This window comes from Trichechus manatus, unplaced genomic scaffold, assembly GCF_000243295.1.
Source record: "Trichechus manatus latirostris isolate Lorelei unplaced genomic scaffold, TriManLat1.0 scaffold00045, whole genome shotgun sequence".
Taxonomy (NCBI): domain Eukaryota; kingdom Metazoa; phylum Chordata; class Mammalia; order Sirenia; family Trichechidae; genus Trichechus; species Trichechus manatus.
In genome coordinates, this window is record NW_004443981.1 from 12,396,306 (window position 1) to 12,409,090 (window position 12,785).

A 12,785-nucleotide genomic window follows, 5' to 3' on the forward strand; every position below is an offset into this window, starting at 1 on the left:
GTGACCCGGACAGGTCGCTGGAGCTCTCCGGGCCTCAGTTTCCTCGTCTGTGAATACCCTCAGCGTGGTGACCCGGACAGGTCGCTGGAGCTCTCTGGGCCTCAGTTTCCTCGTCTGTGAATACCCTCCTCTTGTGCTGACCCTTGGCCTCGGGCCTGGCTCCTGCCCCAGCCTCCTTCCCACATCTCCCCGTCGGCCCTTCCTCCCCACGTGAGGGGTGTCAGTTAGCATCCATGCAAGTCAGCATTGGAGTCCTGCAAGCTTTCAGGAGCCAGGAGGGCCCCTGCTTCCCAGGAGGGAGCCAGGTCGGTGTCCCAGCGGGAGGAATGGGCCCCGGCAGGGGGAAGGGGCAGGCCCAGAGGCACACAGACTCTCTGCTGCTGTCCCCTGGGCGCTGTCCTCCTCAGCTGCCCCTGTCGGCACCTCCAGCGCACTAGGCTCTCCCCTGGAGCCCCCATGAACATCCTGAGGGGTAGGCAGGAAGTCACAGACGAGAAGATGAGGGCTCAGAGAGGTTACACGACTTGCCCAAGGACACACAGCTTGTGAGACCCGAGATTTAGGCCAGGGCCCCTGGCAGCGGCGCTGAGCAGAGACACCTGGATGCCCTGTGCAGCATCAGACCAGCCCCTTCCTACTCCACTCCCCCAGCCCTAGCCCCTCTGGGCCTCTGGGGACATTGCCGGCGGCTACACATCCTCCCCCGTTCACCCCCCTCAGCTCCCCTGAGGCAGCCAGCCGGGTGGCTGGGAGACCGGTGCCAGCCCTTCTATTATTCATACCTCCCTCGGCTTGTCAGCGGGGACCAGGCCCAAAGCCCCCACTTTGCCAAGACAGATAAAGCGCCAACACCTGACTCTTCCTCTGAGCCCATCTCAATTTCCCCAAAGAACACAAAAGGCCTGTTGTTCCTGGCCCCGTGCGGGACGCTGGACGGCTTTCTCATGAAAGGCGGATAAACCATTAACGGATTGCAGCCGGCTAGATTTACAGCTCTTCCTCGTGGCCACCTGTCCCCTCCTGCAAGGCTGTGTGGGCTCAGAGAGGTGGGCGCCTGCTGTCTGCGGGGTCTCAGGGGCTGGGGAGGCAACGCGTTACAGAGCCCCTACCACGCGCCAGGCGCATCATGGGCGGGGCCTTGGCAGGTCCGTGCGAGGCTTTATGGGTCAGCACGACTGGTCCCATTTTATAGGTGAGGAAACTGAGGCTACACAGCTGGGAGATGGCTTAGCCAGTGCTCTTTGGCCCATGCCAGGATGCCAGGCTGACTCAGTGTCCTCAAAACAAGGCTTGGAAGAAGTGAATCCACGTGTGCAAACCCTGCCCGCCCACACCTCTGCCTCCAGCCTTACTGTGGAGTCAAGCAGAAGTTGAAAGCAGGGAACAAAAACTCGAGACCAGCCAAGGGAGTTCTAGGGGGTCAGTCTGCAGCCCTGGCCTCACCATTTCCTCCTCCTCGGCCCTGGGGCCAAGGGGCCAGTCAGGTAGCTGAGTCACAGTCCATCCGGAGATCTGATGGAGCCCCCTGGACTCCAGAAGATTCCCACGGGTCAGGCATACCGACTGGTGTGGAAGCAGGGGGCAGGGAGGCGGCCTTCCAGGCCCTCGCCCAGCTGAGGACACTGCCTCCTGCCACAGGATTCAGGTGTTATCACAAGAAGCAGCTTAGGGCTGGGACCAGTAAGCCTCTTCAGGAGGCTGGCACTCCAGGGACGCCTGGAATGATGTGACACTCGAAATCAGCAAGTGCGGCTCTCCTACTTCTACAGGCTGGAAAACTGAGGCCCCAAGAGGGAGAGGATCTATCCAGGCGCCCCTGGCGATGGAGTGGCAAAGCCAAGGAGGGCCTCAGACACACAGCGAGAGAGGGAGGGTCACTTATTGGAAAGCCCTCTGGTTTTGCATCCAGCAGCCCTGAAGTTGAAACTTCATGCCTCCGTGGACTAGCTGTATGATGATCTGCACTCTCTGAGCTTCAGTTTCCTTATCTATAAAGTGGAAGTGATAATAATATCTAGCTGGTGGGGTTGTGAGGAGGAGAAAATACGATGTTGCTGTTGTTAGGTGCCATTGAGTCAGTTCCAACTCATAGTGACCCTATGAGCAACAGAATGAAACACTGCCGGGTCCTGCATCATCCTCGTAATCATTGTTATGCTTGAGCCCATTGTTGCAGCCACTGTGTCAATCCATCTCATTGAGGGTCTTTCTCTTTTTCGTTGACCCTCTACTTTACTAAGCATGACGTCCTTCTCCAGGGACTGATCCCTCCTGATAACATGTACAAAGTATGTGAGAAGAAGTCTTGCCCTCCTCGCTTCTAAACAGCATTCTGGCTATACTTTTTCCAAGACAGATTTGTTCCTTCTTCTGGCAGTCCATGGTATAGTTAATATTTTTTGCCAACACCGTAATTCAAAGGCATGGATTCTCCTTTGGACTTCTTTATTTATTGTCCAGCTTTCATATGTATATGAGGCGATTTAAAACACCATGGCTTGGGTCAGGCACACCTTAGTCCTTAAAGTGACATCTTTGCTTTTTAACACTTTAAGGAGGTCTTTTGCAGCAGATTAGCCCAGTGCAATGCGTCATTTGATTTCTTGACTGCTGCTTCCATGGCCTTGCAGACAACACTTAACCATAAGTGCTCTCTGAAGTCTGTGGGAGGAACAATGACTAGCAGCATCAGAGAAATAACAAGACACTTGTTGAGCACCTACTATATTCCAGGCACTGGGCTAGGTGCTCAGCCTGGAGATGAATGAGACACAGTCCCTGCCCTCAAGATGCTCACTGTCTAGTAGGGGGCGGGGGTGACAGAGCCATAGACCAGGAGCAATGGAGAATGAAGCAGTTTGGGAGATGTCAGCACGTAGGTGCTCCTCGCTGCCAGGGAAGGAGGTGTGGGAGCAAAGGAGGGCTTTGTTGGGAACAACAAGGCATTCTAGGAAGAAGGACCGGAATGGCAAGGGCCAGGTGAGAAATAACGTGGAGTGTGCAAAGAGTTCTATCTGCCTTGGCTCTGCTTGGGGTGTGAGGGGTGGGGTACCGGCAGAGCTGGGCAGGAAGTTCGGGGGGACCACGGAGGAAGGGTGATGTGCGCCAGGCAGAGGGGCTCTAACCTAACTCCAGTGGAGAATTCTCCCCGAAGGGTCTCGCTGGCTGAAGTGTCAAGGGCTCCTGGCTGCCGGGCTGAGGCCAGAAGCGGCAGACCTCCCTGCCTGAGCCCCGCACAAGCTGAGGGGATTGTGCACCGGGGGCCCCTTTGGAAGGGCAGGCCGGGGGCTGGGTGTGCTTCTCTGGGGCATGTGTGCTGCTCCACTGTGCTGATTTCCAGGCTTCATTCCCATCAGCCCGAGGTGGGTCTCACGTTACAAAGAGGGAAACTGAGGCTCAGCCAGGTGCAGTCACTGGCCCATAAACGGCAGAGCAGAGAGTCCAAGCCAGTGCTCTGTAGGGCCAAAGGCCGTGTTCTTTCTGGGCCTGGTCCTTCTCCTGCCTCTCAGCTTCCTGGGGTATTTCTCCCACTAGTCACACATTTGGGGGCGTATTTCCTTATTTAGACTTCGCTGTTAAAAAAACTGCTGTTTGAAAACATGTATTTCTAAAAGGTAGCAGCTGCTAGTCTTCCCAGAATCGGCCCCCAGGTGTCCTCTCCCAAAACCCTGTTTTCTCCGGGCCATAAATCACTTCCTTAAAGGGGCCAGAAACCCACGGGGGTGGGGAGAATTGCCCTTGACAAGCTGCGATTCCCCAGCTTCTGGGGCTTCGAGCTCTGGACACCCGAGGAGGTGGCTCAGAGCCACCAAGCCCTGACAAGGCGCTGCTGCCCGGGAAAACGGCCCCTCCTCCCCGGCTCTGGGCTGCCCAGCCCACCCCCTGCCCTGCACCAATGGGACCGGGGCACTTTCTGCTGCCCTGGGAAGAGGACTGTAGACCTGAACCTCCGTGACCCTGACCCCCACCCTATCTGGCTCCATTCACAGTGCTCACGGAGGTGCTGGGAGTGGTGGGGATCAAGACCAGCTCAGTCCTGTGAGCCCGAAAGACCACCCTGTGAGTTGGGGATTCCTGGGGAAGGGGAGATTCTTTAGTTGCCAATATTAGTTATCATCGTGTCGACCCCAACTCATGACGACCCCATGTGTGTCAGAGTAGAACTGTGCTCCATAGGGTTTTCAGTGGCTGATTTTTCAGAAGTTGATCTCCAGGCCTTCCTCCCAAGGTGCCTCTGGGTAAACTCAAACCTCCAACCTTTCGATTAGCAGCTGAGCACATTAACCATTTCGCCACCCAGGGACTCTGCTTAGTTGCCAATACAGAGCAATATTTGGGATATACTTACACTAAAAAAATTCTTTGTTTATCTGAAACTCAAATTTAACTGGGCACCTTGAAGTCTCTCTGGCAACCCTAGCATACATGAGTGTGTGCCTTTGTGTTTATGTGTGAGTGAGTGTGTGTGTGTGTGTTAGCATAAGTGAGTGTGTGCATGTCTGCGTGTCATCGTTTTAAGACCTTGCCGTGGGGAGATCTAGTGACAAGGACCTGGGCATTTCAAGTGACTTTCTGGATCCAGAAGAAGGAAAAGCTCTCCTGGGTTATCTGCTGGCTGAGCTGCCTGCAGGCAGAGAAGCCAGAGCTCTCGGCTGGAGCCCCCGAGAGCCTGGCTGATGGCATTTTAAACATCAGTCGCCGCTCACGGGGTCAATTAGCAGAGGCTCTGGAGGAGCTGCGTCTGGAAGGCTGTGATTAATGACTGCAGCCCAGGCTGGAAGGAGGCCCGGGTCTGACATCTCTTATCTTTTGACACTCACAGTCACGGGAAATGGACATCCCCACTTGCCACTGCTGGCTTGTAAAACCCAAGTGAGACCCTGAGGCTCCTCCACTCAAAACCCTCCCTCGGGGCCCATCTCACCCAGGCTCAGGACCAAGGTCCCCTCTGGGACTGCAAAAGGCCCTTTACAATCTCCCCTTTCCTCTGCCAGAGCTCGCTCCCCCACCTCCTGTCCATTTACAAACTCCCCCGCCTACCCCCCCACCCCAGCTCACCCCTTACCCCGTCCCTCTACAATCTCCCCCTCCCCCCCAGAGCTCACCCCTTACCCTTGTGGTTTTACAATCTCCCCCTCCCTGCCAGAGCTCACCCCTTACCCCGTCCCTCTACAATCTCCCCCTCCCCCCAGAGCTCACCCCCTACCCCTTGTCCCTTTACAATCTCCCCCTCCCCCCCAGAGCGCACCCCTTACCCCCTGTCCCTTTACAATCTCCCCTTCCCCCGCCCAGAGCTCACCGCCTACCCCTTGTCCCTTTACAATCTCCCCCTCCCCCTGCCAGCTCCCCCTCTCACGCCCCGTGCAGTGCACTCGGCCCAGCCACGCATCTCGCCAGTGCTCTTTGAAAAGACAGGCGCACCCACCTCAGGGCCTCTGCACCTACAGTTTCCTGTGGCATAGATGCTTTCCCCCCAAGATCCCCATGACTCATCCTTCACACCCCTCAGGTTCCTCTTAAGTGTCACCTGACAATACCCTGCACACTTTCCCAGAAAGTCCATCCTCTGGCACCTTTGCCCTGTGACTGGCAGTGACCAGATGGTGGAAGTGCCACCAGCTTGGAGCCCCTGAGTGAGGACGTTGATGACACATGGCAGCGCCTCCAGCTGAAGCTCTTGAAATAAACCTGGATTGCTTTTGCCCCAGAGCTTCCGGGGGTATTGCTGCAGCATGGACCGGCCCCCTCCGAATGCTGTGATGGTGCGGAAGATGCTGTACCCAGATGCCCTGGGGTCCTTGGTGGACGCATCCCCTAGGTGCTGCGGATGCTTCAGCCAATCCTTCCCTGAAGGCTTGCCCTTGGAGACTGAAGCCCCCTGACTCACTGGAGCTGGGTATGAAAGACTCTGCTACAGCCTAGACTGAAGCTGGACTCACTTGGAACCCTACCTTTCTCCCCTCCCGCCTCCACTGCCTTCTCCTGGGAGCCTCCCCCAGGAAACCACATGCAGATGTTAAAACTGCTGCTTCTAGGGGCTCAACCAAAGATGAACCCCCACCTCCAACCCCCTCTCTGCTTGTGAGCACATGCTTCATTCACTCTTAGCAATCTCCCTGCAAGCTATTATCCAGCCTCGTTTTGCATGCGAGAGACAAGGGCACAGAGAGGCTATGTGATTTGCAAAGGTCACACAGCATAAGATGGAGAGCTCGAATCCCACTGTTCCCCGTCCCCTTCTCTGCCTCCTGCCCCAAGTGGCTGGGGACACGGTGGCAGGAGCTGGAAAGGGCCTGGGACTCCTGCTGCCCACAGCATCCACAACCTGAGCCCGGGTCTAGAGTCTCCTCTCGGGTACGGTCTGCCTTTCCTGGATCATGGGAACATCGGGTAGCCACTCCCGCTTCTCCCTCTGGGTTCCAGAACAGAAAAGTAGTCATTCTCCTGGGTTGTCTAACATGCTTGTGGTCCAGAAGCTGTTTGTTTTCCACCACAGGGAGCCCACTGGATTCTCTCACCTCCAGCCTGGCTCCTGGCTCAGGATATGCCTACAATCAGCCTGGCCCATCGGCTCCTCCAGCAGGTGCCCCTGACAAGGGACACAGGCAGCCGGCCTGCAGGAGGATGCTCGTGGCTTATCTCCAAAGACCTCTGTGGACAAAGCCAGTGGCAGCAAGTCCTGGCAGCCGCTTCGTTACCCTACTTGGAAGGGGGCTGAACAGCACACAATAAGAGAATCCACAAATCCCCGCTGGTAGCCCCAAAGATGAGCCAGCTTTTCTGCACTGGGTGCGGGTCTGGACAACTGTGCTTCGCTGGGGCCACCCTGTGACAGGCTCTCCTTGCTGCTCAGGGGCTGAAGCCACCAACAGACCCCACAGCACCCAAGGAGAGCCTGGCTGGGGCCATGGGGAGTGCTGGGCCTTTGGTTCTGACTTGGCGGTATGCCGCACACCCTGGGCACCTGGGCCACACGCAGTCAGGTGACACCGCAGCTGACAGCTCTGATGGCACCTATTGAAGGCACCTCGTCTGATGTTTGGTTGTTGCTGAGGCTTTCACTTCTCCCAACAAGCTCGGTGTGTTTCAAGACGGAAAGAAAGGGGAGGGAAGCCCGTGGGGCTGAGGGAGTGGTTTTTTGGGCAGATCTGAGGCTCCAAACAGCCAAAGCGAGGCAGGACCCCCTTCCCTGTCCACTGCCTTCCCTGTGGGGACTCCCACAGCTCCCCAATCCCCCAGCATGGCCACTGTCTGCTGAGGACAGGCTGGGGTGTGGTCTTGGTGCCCCTGCCTGTGGGTGCAGTGCCAAGGGTGCTAGTCATTTTCCAGTTATTCCTCCAAGGAGAGGCAGGGGTGCTTACGACCAGCGACAGGCGGGCGGGCTGCGGCTCAGGCCTCGCCCACAGCTCACACGCCTAACCCCAGCGCCCTGTTGAGCTATGACGCCCCACGGCCCTGCCCCAGGGCTGCCATTCTTGCCGAGCGAGGCAGGAGCCAACAAGGCACACCCGCAGGTGACCTGCACCCAGGCACGTCCACCTCTCCCTGCCGTCTCCCAACACAGCCAAGTGGCAGTGGAAACCCCGTGACCCGCCCAGCCTGCCCTTCAGGATACAGCTCTCCCTTCTCTCTCAGAGCCGGGCTGTCTTCTTTAGGAAGGAGGGAACCCCCTCGGCTGCGAGCCCACGCAGGGCCAAAGAACAGACCCGAGGCTTGCGAGCAGCACCCCTGCAGCCTGGTCTTGTCTCCCCCAGTTGCTCCGGCTGTGACCTTTGGAAGTCACTGCATTTCTCTAAACCTCAGTTTGCTCATCTGGGAAATGGAATAATAATGCTTACTACAGAGAGTTTTAGGGAGAGTCGTGAAATTGTGTGAAAGGGAAACCATTTATTTATTTAGTGCCTCCTACATACACGTTCATTTAGCCCTCTGGCCACCGCAGCTTATTAACCTTACGGACGAGGGAAGGTTAAACTGAGGTGGGTCAGTGAAGGCAGCTCCCACAGGGGAAGAGCCAGAGCTTAAGCCCCTGCTCCTCCCATGCTCCACGGTGCCCAGCGGGCCACCCCTACTGTGCCTGTTGTTGCTAGATGCCATCAAGTCGACTCCAACTCATGGCGACCCCATGTAAACAGAATAAAACGCTGCCGGGTTCTGCATTGTCTTCACAATCCTTGATATACTCGAATCCGCTGTTGGCAGCCATTGTATATTTTGAGCACCTTCCAACCTAGGGGGCTCATCTCCCAGCACTATACTGGACAATGTTCAGCTGTGCTCCACAGGGTTTTCATTGGCTCGTTTTTGGAAGTAGATCACCAAGCCTTTCTTCCTAGTCTGTCTTAAGTTCTGCTGGAACTTGCCCACCGTGGGTGACCCTGCTAGTGTTTGAAATACTGATAGCAGAGTTTCCAGCATCACAGCAACATGCAAGCCACCACAGTACGACAGGCTGACAAAGGGGTACCTACCGCATGCATTCTTGTTTAGCCCTCTGGGAACCTCAGACTATTCACCCTATGGACGAGGAAACTTAGGTGGTGAGTGAAGGCAACCCCCTGCAAGGGGAGAGCCAGAGCCAAAGTCCCTGCTTCTCCCCTCACCCCCGTGCCCAGCAGGCCACCATGCATGTAAAACAAAACCGGTTGCCACCGAGTCTGCTCCAACTCGTGGCGACCCCATGCGTGTCCGCGTAGACCTGTGTTCCATAGGGCTTTCGGTGGCTGATTTTTAGGAAGTAGATGGCCAAGACTTTCTTCCAAGGCACCTCAGCATGGGCTTAACCATTATTCCTTTCGTGACTGCTGGTGTGCACAGTTGCCCACCAACGTTTCCCGTCTCTCAGGTTCATTGGGAACCTGCTTTCCCACTGCTAGTGCATGCTGAGGCAATGACCGTTTGAAACCAAAAAAACAGGCACGTGCCGCAAATTATTGTTTCTACAGGCTGTTAGATGCGGTGTGTGCATTTTTGGCAAGAAACATAGACATGTTGAAAATTTTTCTTTGGGATGTGGTATGTCCCTCTGGACTCTAGGGGGCGTTGGGGATAGAATTAGTGGGACACTGTCTGTCCCGTAGGACTTGGAGGGTAAGATTGTTGGTGGGGGCAAAAAGAAAAAGAAAAAAAAAAAAAGAGAAATCCATACTACCTACCAAAAATTCAATAACATTCAATGATTCAGCATGCTTTCATTAATGAAAACACACAGTATCAACAAAAAATTCAAAGCAGAAAATAATTGGGTCTTGAAAGGGCTTTAAACCGCAGAGCCTGTTAGCCATTTGCACCACCAGGGACTCTGCCGTGCACACAGGACATGCTTACTCGGCACCCGCTGCACCGGAGCATGTCCCTCCAGAGAGAAGCACAGGAAGGGTGTTTCTGTAACTGCCCCAGTGCTTTGACATGTTTTTCCACCCAAAATAAATGAGGCAGGATTCCTAGAGGATGTGTTTAAACTGGGCAGAGTTCTCTAAACAGTTTGCTTGGCGATTGGAACATGGGGTCCAGGATTGCTGGGGCATCTGGTGCCCAGCGTGGAGCTCAACAACCCCGAACAGAATTCCAGTTTTATTTCCAGGACTTCAGTCAATGTCACCGACTCTCATGGAAGGGCTTGTAGACAACATCTAGTCTCTGCAAACACTGTTTTTAAACCAGGTCTTAACTCATTACACAGAACAGTGTGCGCTGTGATTGCCGCAGCCCTTTGTGAAGCTGTACGTTTTTATTTAGATTTGTTTAGTCATAAACTATAAAAATCAATTGAAAAAAAACCTCAGTGGTGGGAGCAGATATTACTACTGTTCACCAGTGGAGGGGTGGACCCTGCCATTGGGGTGGCCATGTGGCTTGCGGTAGCCAATGAAATGCCAGTAGAAGGGATAGTTGTCACTTCCTGGTGGAAGTATTTAATGGTCAATGCCGGTGTTCTGACCGCTCTCTGCCTGCAGCAGTGATTGGGGAAGCGTGGGTCCACACGCAGGCGGCGTGCTCAGCCACCCAGGTAGCGTACCTGCCCTAGAGAGTCACCCAAACCCACAATGGATTCTACGAGAGCAAAAAATACATCTTTGTTGCTTCAAGACACTGAGATTTCTTTGTTTCCATAGATGCCCAGCCCAGTCTGACTGATACAGTCAGTAAAACACAGCCTCAAAAAACAAACAAAAAAAAAACTATATATAGAATGTAAAATTTGCCGTTTTAATAATTCTGAAGTGTAGAGTTCGGTGGCGTTAATTACCTTCATGACACTGTGCAACAATTACCACTCTCTATCTCCAAACACACAAACACAAACAAAAAAGGGCTGTTTTGAGGAATGCAAAAATGTGAACTCAGCAGTTATGGATGACACATGACATCTTCTACCCACCTCAGCAAGCAACCGATTTCTGTATTTTATTTTGACTGCATAGTAACAAGAAAAACAAGGTAAGTGGTTGCAAATGCTAACAGCTTTGCTTCATTTAAAAATAATGATCCCCTACACCCATGTTCATTGCGGCACTATTCACAATAGCCAGAAGGTGGACACAACCCAAGTGCCCCTCCACAGATGAGTCAATAAAATACCAAAAACCAAACCAGCCGCTGGCGAGTTGATTCCGACTCACAGTGATCCTGTAGGACAGAGCAGAACTGCCCCATGGGGTTTCCAAAGCTGTAGTCTTTACAAGAAGGAGCCCTGGTGTTACAGTGATTAAGCACCTGACTGCCAACCAAAAGGTCAGCAGCATGAACCCACCAGCCACTCCACGGGAGAAAGATGTGGCAATCTGCTTCCATAAAGATTTCAGCCTTGGAAACACTTTGGGGGCAGTTCTACTCTGTCCTGTAGGGTCGCTATGATTTGGAGTCACCTCGACGGCAACAGGTTCTTTTATTTTTTCAATCTGTACTGAAGCAGATGGCCAGATCTTTCTCCCACAGAGCTGCTGGCGGGTTCAAACCACTGACCTTTCAGTTAGCAGCCAAGCACCTAACCACTGCATCACCAGGGCTCCCTGATAAATGAATGACTAAACAAAATGTCGTATATACACGTTCTGAATATTACTCAGCCATAAAGAGAAATGAAGTTCTGCTACATGCTACCATGTGGATGAATCTTGAAAACATTATGTTGAGTGAAATAAGTAAATCACAAATATTGTATGATCCCACTTAGAATAACTATCTAGAAGAGATGAAAGTATACAGACCAAAGTTTATTAGGGGTTCCCAGAGGCAGGAGGCAGGTGGAGTCATTGTTTAGGGGGCACTGAGCTTCTGTGAAGGGTGATGAAAAAAATGTGTTAACGAGTAGTGGTGATGGTTTCCCAACGTGACGAATGTAATCAATATCACTGAACTGTACATGTAGACAAAGTTGAATTGGCAAACATCTTACAATACATATTTTTACCACGATAAAACAAAATGTTTAAAAAATAATGACATCCTCAAACTATTAAACACAGAGTTACTATTTGACCCAACAAATCCATCTCAAGAGAAATGAAAACATCCGTCCACAGAAAAACACACAAATGTTCGCTGCAGGATTATTCCCAACAACCCAAATGCCCATCAACTGATAAATGTATCAACAAAATGGGGTCTATCCATACAAGAGAATATTATCTGGCCATAAAAAGGAGTGAAGTTCTGATCCATACTGCAACATGGATGAACCTTGAAAAACACTGTGTTAGGTGAAGGATGCCAGACACGGAAGACCACGTATCGTAATGATTCCATTCATAGGAAATGTCCACAGCAGGACAATCTATAGAGACAGCTAGTAGATTAGTGGCTGCTTAGGGCTGGGGGTGAAAGCAGAAAATGGGGTTAGGGGGTGATAGCCTAAAGGGTATGGGGTTTCTTTTTGGGGTGATTAGAATGTTCTAAAATCAGCTGTGGTGATGGTTGCACGTATCTGTGAATATTGTAAAAACCATCTAACCTTATGCTTTAAATGGTGAATTGTATGGTATGTGAATTATAGCTCAATAAAGCTATCTAAAAATAAATGATAAAAATAAAGCCCATCTTGCTATCTCAAGAATGAGCAATTAAAATTGACCCAATACTTTAAGAGAACAGAAGTAGTTAACGTCTGTTTCCACGTTCAATTGCTAACAACTTCTAACCTGTATCTCTTGTCGTAAATGAAAGCTTCCCCAGGGCCCTTCAGATACTGGAGTAGCGACTCTCTAGCGAGGTGAATTTCTTTGTTTGCTGCTTAGAGATTCACCTGCCGTATCGAGGTCACGTGCTGAGCGGGCCTGAGGTGTGCGTGATGTCATGACGTGGGTCATGTGTGCAGAGCCTGTGCTTGCCTGCAGGAGTCTACATGGGTGGACGCAAACCGAGAGCCTCTCTAAGGCCAGAAAGGGAGGAGGCTTGTCCCAAGCCAACATCATGAGGGCCCAGTGGGCCCGGGCTTCCAGCCTCCTGGGAGCGGGCCTGAAGTCCAGGTTGACACTGTCCAACTTCATTCCCCACCAAGAGGAGCAGATGGGGGTGAAATGGGTGCTCCAAAGACTCAGGGAAGGGACCCTGGAGGAGGCAGGCTCCTCCTGGGCTAGAATGATGGGCCAGCTCTAGTCAGGTGTGTGGAGGGAATCCGAGCACAGGTGCAGCTGGGATCGGCCTATGCTTGGGACTTGGGCCTGAGTCCCAGCTCACCACTCGCAGCTGGGTGACCAGAGCCAGCTCTCTGGGTCTCAGTTTCCTCCGTAACGTGGGTATCCCATGGGTCGGGAGCATGGATCAGCAGTCAGAGGATATGGGAT